Source organism: Engraulis encrasicolus, chromosome 4, assembly GCF_034702125.1.
Source record: "Engraulis encrasicolus isolate BLACKSEA-1 chromosome 4, IST_EnEncr_1.0, whole genome shotgun sequence".
NCBI lineage: Eukaryota > Metazoa > Chordata > Actinopteri > Clupeiformes > Engraulidae > Engraulis > Engraulis encrasicolus.
In genome coordinates, this window is record NC_085860.1 from 38,027,498 (window position 1) to 38,038,194 (window position 10,697).

A 10,697-nucleotide genomic window follows, 5' to 3' on the forward strand; every position below is an offset into this window, starting at 1 on the left:
GGGGGTGGGGTGCAGGGGCTGGGGCAGTGGGGCTTGACCCCCTGCCGAGAATGGTGTCAGTGAACGTGCGCAAGGGGAGCAGAGGAGACAGAGAGATGAGAAAAAATCCCTCCATTCTTTCCACAATTTTGAATGGCTGCTGTGAGCTGATAGTTTTTTCAATCGTTACGAAAATCCATACCTGGGTGCAACATGGTGTGAGGATGACCTGTGTACCAATATTTTGAAAATTGGGAGTACAGTTCAAAAGCTACAGGCAAAAATGTAGCTAAAATTTTGACCTGCTGGTGGCGCTACAGAGTTTGAGCTGGGGATATGATTTTTGTTGTGGTAGGTCCTGGGATGGACTACTATGTGTGTACAAAAACCCAGCCTAGTTTGACAAACGGTTGCGGAGATATGACCTCACTTCCTGTTTTGCCACTTTTACAACAATTTTGATTGGCTGTCACGGCTAAACGATAAAAGATATCCAATATTCCTTGAGACCCCATGTGTAGCTCAGTCCAGAGATACTATATATTAAGTTTCGGGCGAATTGGTCAAAAATTGTGGGAGGAGTAGCATTTTTATTGAATTTCACAAAATTCAAAATGGCGGAAAAACTATCCTGGCGGAAAATGACGTCATAGGGTGCGTTGGATTTGTCTTGGCCCAAGGATTCCAGTGATACCAAGTTTATGAAAATTGGCCAAGCGGTTCAAAAGTTACAAGCAGAAATGTACCTGCAACTTTGACCTGCTGGTGGCGCTAGAGCGTTGGGACTGGGGACCTATAAATCGCTGTGGGTAATGCTGCGACTGTCCCTTATGTGTGTGCCAATTTACAGCATTTTCCTACCTACGGTTCTATGGGCTGCCATAGACTTACAGTCGGAGAAGAATGGTGACTATATAATAATAATAATAACAATGAAGAAAACCTACTAACTCTATAGGGGCCTTCGCCAGCTTCGCTGCTTGGCCCCTAATTAGCTATAATGTATATTTCTAGAAATTAAAATGGTGTACTTGGAGAGGATCCACCTTTTCATGTGTGAAAAGCGCAATTTTCCCAGTCATAATGAATACTTAGAATTTGAAAGTGTTGGTAAGTATTTGTGAGAAAGGTCACATTTGTGAATGGACAGCATGAATTCTGGAAAGAAACTGCTGAAAATATTTCACTGCACCTGTAGTCCATTACCACACGCTGTTTCACCACTGGAACGTTGTAATAGTCACTGAAAAAGTGAAAGTGAAAGCCCATTGGGAAACTCCAACTCCCATTGTCATTGTGACACAGCACTCCACAGCACACAAGTTAACACTGCACACAACAAAATTGCATTTATGCCAGCCTCACCCGTGCAAGGGGGCAATCCTCAATGGCACCCCTAGGGAGCAGTGCAGCGGGACGGTACCATGCTCAGGGTACCTCAGTCATGGAGGAGGATGGGGGAGAGCACTGGTTGATTACTCCCCCCCACCAACCTGGCAGGTCGGGAGTTGAACCTGCAACCTTTGGGCTACAAGTCTGACACTCTAACCGCTTACCCATGACTGCCCGACCGCTTACCTATGACTGCCCTATGCCCTAAAAACTCTATGACCATAGTACTACACCACTGTGACAGTGCATAGGGCCTTCAGTAATACATTATGACTTAAGATAAGATAAACTTTATTGTCTGTTTGCCCAGAAATTTGTCTTGCATGACACTTTTCCACAATCCACATGTAAAACGCACATTAAAGACACAAAACACAATATGGTCTCTATAGAGTCTGGTCATCTAGGTCCATAAGCTGTTAGGGCAGCACAGTCCAGTTATTAATTAAGTTACTATGTTAAGTTACTAAGAAGAAGCTACTAAAAGAGTCAATTATTTACTAATGAAGTTACTAAAATTAATTTACTAAAAAATGTCTTTCCCCCTTTTGCTGTAGAATGAGGGAGAAAAGTGTGTTTATATTTATTTTTTCGGCAGCAAGGCATTCTGAAGCTCATATTCCTGGTGTAGCACATGCAAAGGCTCCAGAGCAATCTTGTCTGCCATTCTGAGTGCATGTTCCGTGCAACATTCAAAGAAATGTCCCTCTAGTGTATGGCGTCAGTGGTCATTGCCATTCTGATAACAGCTAATTTATAACAGGCTGTACCTTTACAGTATATTTCCAACCACAGAGGTGGCTGTGGTTGCAACCCGCAATGTCAATAATGAGGCTAGTGTGCCTTTTGACATGAGTATGATATGAATATAATTTATGGTGCTGGACAGACATCTAATTATTTATATCAGTCGTCTGACAGACCAAGTCAAGTCAGGTCAACGTTTATTTATAAAGCACATTAAAAACAACGGCAGGCAGCTGACCAAAGTGCTGACAGGTAGGCCTATAGAAAATGACTTGAGGACACCATGAAGCACACACACAATATGACTTGAGGACAACTATAAAAACACAAAGGTAAAATGAAACATGCAGCAAAGGACACCAAGCACAAGAATGGGCAATTAAGATGAGATGCATAAATAAACTAAAAGATTCAACAGAAATGCCAATACATATCAAAAAACGGGGTGTAGATTGACAAAATAATGGAGAACAGCCTCATGGGTACATTGGTTAACATATTTGTTTATTCACCCTGATGGTAGATGAGGTAAAACAAAGAGGCAGTAATGACAAGCCATGAAAGTGGACTCGCTGCTTCTTAAAGCAGTTCCATTATTACACTCACTTGTAGGTGGCATTGTAAGCACTTTTCTCCCCCAAGCCATTTGGTGTCAGTGTTGGGTGGAGCGTATTGTTGTGGGTGTTCCATATCAGGCCTGTGTTGACACTTGAAAGGCTGCTTTTGTGCGAATGAGGCCACCTGAGGCGTACTTGAGTTGCTCGGGCACAGACTGAGACGTAACCACGGCCCCACTCAACAGAAATAGAAAGAGGAGCGTGTAATAGTGTCATTACATGACACTTTGTTACCGTATTTATTAGACTATGCTATATGGTGCTACTTGGGACTGCTATGGCATGTCCTCATAAGAGGAATGGGGGTCCATACCATGTGCAAACTCCCAACAACACAACAGTCATATTGTGGATTAAAACGTCTTTGTTATAATCAACATTCATGACTCCATATTGTCATTGTTGGTTTCTGGTGATGTGCGACCATTCCATGATGTTCTGGAAAAAGTGTGGCTTTCAGTGCCCACATACAACACAGGCTCTTGAATACAACACAAGCTCATCTCATCTCTCTCATCTCATTTTCTCTCTCTCTCTCTCCTTCTCTCTCTCTCTCTCTCTCTCTCTCTCTCTCTCTCTCTCTCTCTCTCTCTCTCTCTCTCTCTCTGGGTGTGAGTGAGTTTGGGCAGCTTAGGGCACAAGGAGGATTACTGTAAAGGTCCACTGTTGCCCTTGGAGGAGCATATTAATAATGTCATTATTTATAATAAATGGGGACTGACTATATTCTGTCACAGGACCCAATATGTCTAGCGGCAACCCTGATCATAGCTGGAGAATAGAGGGTTCGTTTCAGTTGGTTGTGAGATATTTAAGGTAAATAACCCCAACACTGAATGCTTCTCATACTGCCCTTACTGACTGCTCCGCATGTACACACATGCACGCACACGCACACACACACACAGGCAGCTTATCTCAGCGGACCCCCTTCAGTGTTTTATCAACCATGACTGAAAACAGCTTGAGAGCAAATAAAAATGCAAAACATTATACTACTACAGTTTTTGCCTACTGCTTACACACAATTTGCAAAATTTCGCTCATAGAGTCAAAACTCTAAACACAAGCCAATTACTCTCAACACTTGAAGATAAACCCTTCACATATGCCAGCATGAAACTCTGCTACCAAAACTTTAACATTGCCATAAAAACTCAACAATCTTTTGTCAAAGCTCATTTTCATGTCAAAAGACACACATTAGCACCAAATGACAAAACAAATTAGATCAATGTGAAAAAAGTTGTCTACTTTATACAAAACACAGCGGTCTTTCTTTTTGTGACAGTCTATTCAGACTCACAGAATGTACATATTCACAAGACCCCAAAATTCAATACTGTACATTACATAACTGCACCTTACAGTACAGGAGGACATTAAACTGAAGCAAAATATAAACAGTAGGCCTACATCACTCTCAACACAACAGTATGTAGGTGAGATTATGGACCATTTGTTTGTGTATTGGGTATATTCACAAATTTTCAAACATCTAAATATAATACGAGACACAATATGCAGCTGACATCTACATGACGTCATCAAAATTATATTATGTTCAGTCAGGTTGCTCAAGTGCTTGCTTGGTTGTGTTCTGAAAATGACACTATTATGTGTATTTCTACAAACTATCATGTTCACCTAACATGTGATGATGAAGACAAAAGGCTACTCCTGGCATCAGGCTAGGTTTTATAGAACTTGAGTCAGTCAATGCCATACTCCATATTTTACTCTTAAGTACCGTTGTGCTATTTGTTGTCTTGTTTGAGTGTAGGAAGGTCTGAATTTAGCAAAGAAGCAATCAAAGTAAAACAAATAAATGCGAAATAAAACAAGTGCAATGCAATACAAAGAATGCAACTTTGTAACTGGCAGAATAGTGGTTAATTTTGAAAGCATGTGTTTTATTGTCGGTGCCTAAATCTTGTCATACATCCAGTGTGTTTTGTTTTTTAACAGATGTGTTTTCCCAATGATATGATGAGTGTTCATTTTTTAATGGAGTGTGTCTTATGAAGGAAAAAGTGTGCCATAAGCAAGTGTGTTGAATAAAGCAAAATGTGTGTTGCTGAATTGCTACTAAAGTGTTAAGCAGAACTTTTGTTTAAGGTATGGACACACTGTGTTTAAGTTGTGTTACCAACAACTTAACAATATGCTATTTTGGTCTAAGCATCAGCCTATAGTGTTCAAGCTGTAGGCAAATACTGTAAAGGTGATGGACAACTGCAAATGAAGAGAATGTTAAAGGCTGGCGAGAGGCACCACCAAACCCCGGCAGTCTCTGTGACAGATTTCACTGATCTTTTCAGACAGGAAATCGTTTTGGTCGTGAATTTCATATCAATAATCATTAAATTACAATTATGTTTTCCAACACCAAAAATCCATTTCATGGATTGCCACTTTGGACACACTTTGTGTTTCACCGTCAATGACTTCAGATGTCAGGCAGAAGGACCTTGGTGAACTCATTAAAGAAATAATGACTTTTGTGCATACAAATAAAACCAATGCCCCCCCATGCTCGAGCAGCTTTTCCGAGCAGCTCATTAGGAAAATTTGACCTGAAATAGCAAATGAAACAGCAAATGTGTGTCCTTCAAGCCTCTTGCTTCTCTGTTTGTCCTCCTCCTAGTTCTTTAATCGCACTGTGGTGATGCTAGTGGTGGTGTGTGTGCGTATTAAGTAAAAGTGAAGTGAAAGTGAAAGACCAACTGGGAAACTCCATATGCCTCCATATGCCTCACACGTGCAAGGGGGCAGCCCCCAATCGCTCCTGAAAGGGAGCAGTGCGGTGGGACGGTACCATGCTCAGGGTATCTCAGTCACGGAGGAGGATGAGGGAGACCACTGGTTAATTACTGCCCCCACCAATCTGGCAGGTCGGGAGTCGAACTGGCAACCTTTGGGCTACAAGTCTGACGCCCTATGCACTTACCCATGATTGTCCTAACTGGTGCACCGCACTGGCCCAAAATCTTTTACCGGTGCTGTGCACCGCCTTGCACCAGCTTACTTTTATGACCGCCAACTAGCTAAACTTCTAAAGGGTGAAAGTAGCTAAGTTGGTCTTTTCAACCAGCCAAACTGAAATTTCACCAGCATTTGGCTGGTGTAAATATAGAGCCCTGAGCGTGTGTGTGGTGGGGATCCAGCCAGCACCCTAACCCAGTGCCCTTGCCTCTCCCGGACAGTGCAGTGGGAGGATGAGTACTGACACTGTGTGGGTGTGTGTGTGTGTGTGTGTGTGTGTGTGTGTGTGTGTGTGTGTGTGTGTGTGTGTGTGTGTGTGTGTGTGTGTGTGTGTGTGTGTGTGTGTGTGTGTGTACTGGATGTGTGTGCAGTTTGTGTGAATGAATGTAGGGCCAGACAGAGGAGGGTAATAAAAGTGTCCGTGTGTGTGTGTGTGTGTGTGTGTGTGTGTGTGTGTGTGTGTGTGTGTGTGTGTGTGTGTGTGTGCGTGTGTGTATATGTGTGTGGTTGTGTGTGCTCGCTTGCTTGTGTGTGTGTGTGTGTGTGTGTGTGTGTGTGTGTGTGTGTGTGTGTGTGTGTGTGTGTGTGTGTGTGTATATGTGTGTGGTTGTGTGCGCTCGCTTGCTTGTGTGTGTGTGTGTCCAGACGGGGGAGGCTAAGTGTCCCGGTGACATCCTGTGCGGTGCGTGCTCTGCAGGTGGCTGATGAAAAGCTGTGTGAGTTATACCCAGAGAACAGCGCAGGTTAATGAGAGCAGATATAAATAGGAGAGCTTTTTATTTGAAATGTGACAGTGGGTATTATTAATTGGGGCTATGTGGGTGCCCTTTACGTGTGCGCGCGCGCGCGCGTGTGTGTGTGTGTGTGTGTGTGTATGTGTGTGTGCGTGGGTGTGCGTGGCCAGCACCCTCTGCCCTTGCCTCCCCCGGACAGTGAAGTGGGAGGCTGGGTTATGACTGTGCTTGTGCGGTTGTACTGGGAGTCTGGACGCTCTGTGTGTGTGTGTGTGTGTGTGTGTGTGTGTGTGTGTGTGTGTGTGTGTGTGTGTGTGTGTGTGTGTGTGTGTGTGTGTGTGTGCGCGTCTGTGTGTGTGCTAGTGCATGTGTGTGTGTATTCCTTCGGGATTAATAAAGGTACTCTATACTCTACTCTATATATTTTGTTTGTGTGTGTGTGTGACAAGGGAGGATAAGTGGCCTGTTGTATGTGGGTGTGCAGCTTGTATGTCTGCTTGCATACGCGTGTGTGTGTTTATGTGTGTGTGAGAGAGAATGTGTGTGGGGCCAGACAAGGATAAGTGGTCAAGTGTGTGTCTATAGTGTGTGTTCGCTTGCTTGTGTGTATATAGTGTGTGCTCGCTTGCGTGTGTGTGTGTGTGTGCGCGCGCGCGTGTCTGTGTGTGTGTGCGTACGCACGTGTGTGTGTGCGCGCGCGCGTGTCTGTGTGTGCGCGCATCTGTGTGTGGTTGTGTGTGCTCGCTTGCTTGTGTGTGTTTGTGTGTGTGTGTGTGTGCACGAGTAGGTGTGTGTGTGCTTGTGTGTATATGTGTGTGGTTGTGTGTGCTCGCTTGCTTGTGTGTGTGTGTGTGTGCGAGTGGGTGTGTGTGTATATGTGAGTGGTTGTGTGCGCTCGCTTGCTTGTGTGTGTGTGTGTGTGTGTGTGCGAGTAGGTGTGTGTGTATATGTGTGTGCTCGCTTGCTTGTGTGCGAGTGGGTGTGTGTGTATATGTGAGTGGTTGTGTGCGCTCGCTTGCTTGTGTGTGTGTGTGTGTGTGTGTGTGTGTGTGTGTGTGCGCGAGTGGGTGTGTGTGTATATGTGTGTGCTCGCTTGCTTGTGTGTGTGTGTGTGTGCGAGTGGGTGTGTGTGTATATGTGAGTGGTTGTGTGCGCTCGCTTGCTTGTGTGTGTGTGTGTGTGGTTGTGTGCGCTCGCTTGCTTGTGTGTGTGTGTGTGTGTGTGTGTGTATATGTGAGTGGTTGTGTGCGCTCGCTTGCTTGTGTGTGTGTGTTTGTGTGTGTGTGTGTGTGTGTGTGTGTGTGTGTGTGTGTGTGTGTGGTTGTGTGCGCTCGCTTGCTTGTGTGTGTGTGTGTGTGTGTGTGTGTGTGTTTGTGTGTGTGTGTGTGTGTGTGTGTGTGTGTGGTTGTGTGCGCTCGCTAGCTTGTGTGTGTGTGTGTCCAGACGGGGGAGGCTAAGTGTCCCGGTGACATCCTGTGCGGTGCGTGCTCTGCAGGTGGCTGATGAAAAGCTGTGTGAGTTATACCCAGAGAACAGCGCAGGTTAATGAGAGCAGATATAAATAGGAGAGCTTTTTATTTGAAATGTGACAGTGGGTATTATCAGTTGGGGCTAAGGCGGGGTGGGGGCCCTTTATGGGGCATAACTCAGGAAATGGATGACAATAGATGGCATGGAATCGGGGCCGGATTAAGATGGGCTGGGGCCCCAAGGGATACCAGTAGCTATGGGACCCCCCAGATGGCATCAAGTTTACATAGACTAATACCATTTCCCGATGTCGAGTATTCTAGCCTTGGTAGTGCATGAAACGCCCAGTGATTGGATACTACTCGGAGTTCACCAAAGAGTATCCAATACCTAAGCGTTTCACGCACTACCAAGGCTAGAACACTTGACATTGGGAAATGGTGAGTGTCATAATTACGAGCTAGGTAGTAAGGGTAACATGTCTACCAGCCGTACTCAACAAGACAGATGGATTTCTCAATATTGCATCTTATCACAATTCTGCAGTGTTGCACTGTTGGCCTTTCATGGGGCCCCTGGCTCGTGGGGGGCCCTGGGCTGCAGCCATATCTAGCCTGTGCGTTAATCGGGCCCTGCATGCAATCAAAACCTCCCAACCACTGTCCAGCTGTGACACGAGGAGGAGGGCATATTGGATCATAAACGCCCGCCTGCCCACCTCATCTCCCCGCGTCTGAGGGAGCTTCCAGAGGGTGGAACCGGTCGGTCGGAGAAATGGTGCAAGGACAAAAGATGCATGTTTATTTTTAAAAATGATATAATTACAGTACGGGTTTCATTTCCTTGGAAGGGGATTTTTTTTATTGTTTGGGATAACAAGGTGAAAGGTAACAGTAAGACAGTTATTGTGCTCAAACAAATGGCGCAGAGTGGGAAAACATCTCTTTTGTTAACCATAGTCCCATAATGCACGTCTTTCCACCAGTGGAACACTGTAATAGTCATTGAAAAGTTAACTAACATACGACTACGCTACGACATAACACATAGCCTTTACTAATGCCCTACAACTTGGTTATTGGTAACAGCTAATTTGTAATGCTTGTTGTAACAGGTTTAAGCAACATTTTTAAAGTTTTACAACCTGAACGTGTAATGCTACAAAATTATGTCAGTGGTCACAAAGACAGATAGTACATATTACTTCATTGACATCATGGCGAGTAACTTTGGTATGAAATATTGCTTGAGTACATTTTTAAATGACCTTGTGGTACTTCCTATACAGTAAAACAGTGGTTCTTAACCTGGGATGCGGGCACCCCAGGGGTACGCCAGAGATTCCATGGGGTGCGTGGAATTTTGTTTGTGTTGAGGTTGTGACCAAAATTCTGCTTAGGAAAATTATAATTGTGCCAAATCAAAGCGAAATTAAAACATCTGTTGGTCCCCATTTAACGATTGATTAATGTCTCTTTGTAATTAAGAATCGTTGTAATTAATCACTTGAATCATTTTAGTGCGTATACACATGTAAAAGTTTGGGGTGGGGTGTGCAGCTTGTCTTGGGCACAGGTAAGGGGGGTGCTTTAAGAAAAAAAAAATGGTTAGGAACCATTGCTATATAGCATGGGCTTGAGATTTGATCAGTTTTTCAAACACAAAACCAGAAAGAAAAGCAACAAATCCAACCAATTAGTCCTTCAGGTAGTAATACAATACTCATAATTCTGATGTATTTTCAAAGACACTGTTGTCTGATCTGCTCTGTGGTCGCTCAGCCTCCTTAGGAAAACCTTGCACTCTTACTCCACCTAGTGGACTTTGGAAAGCCCTACAAGTTGAACTTCAGTAGGCCCTCCCGAAGCACACATACACAGCCGCTGACAGCTTTGCCTGAGCCCAGCGCAAATTAATCAGAAAGGAAAACCCCACCCAATACATACAACGTAATGAGCACCCAAACTCTGTGCCGGGGACAAAAGACCTGCCCGTCCCCTCGTTGGCTTACGCACGCATGCATGCACGCACACACGCACACAAACAACAGGCATGCTACACTTTGGCTTGTCCTGTATGTACAGTATACGATATTCCTGTTTTCTTTTTGCCTGGCTTGGAAGCATACGTGTCAAAAGTAAAAGTTAAAAAAAAGAAATATAGTTCCCTTCCAACACTTATCTGAGTAATCAGTAGACCTGTTTACTTGTCTTATGATCAGCTGACTGCGCTGGTAGGATCAAGTTTGTGGTGGGTCCTTGTTAGATAGTGTTTTTCAGTAACAACACAGTAAATGGTGTAACAGCTGTGCAATATCTATCATGTGGTAGTGTTTTACTTACAGTACACCATCGTTTTAGTTTTACATTTAACACCTCTGCTTGGAAGGATAAGCGAGAACTCTGTGTTCCCATATGTGAGAGGACTGGGGACCCCATCTGGTGTGTGGGAAAACAACCTCCAGCTCATTCTCCTTCCTCCACATGCACCACCCCCACCACCTCCACCCGACGTGATTCACTGGCCCCATCATACACAATCATAGATTATTATGACTCAGCCTCAGCCACCAGTCCTGTCAGAGGGAGAGGGAGAGGGAGAGGGAGAGGGAGAGGGAGAGAGAGAGAGAGAGAGAGAGAGAGAGAGAGAGAGAGAGAGAGAGAGAGAGAGCATTTGTGTGTGATCAGCAGAGCGAGAGTGTTGGGAACATGGCACATGCGCCAGGCCACCCTGTCCATCTGCCACAGCATTCACACCTTCTAGAACCTTCTGA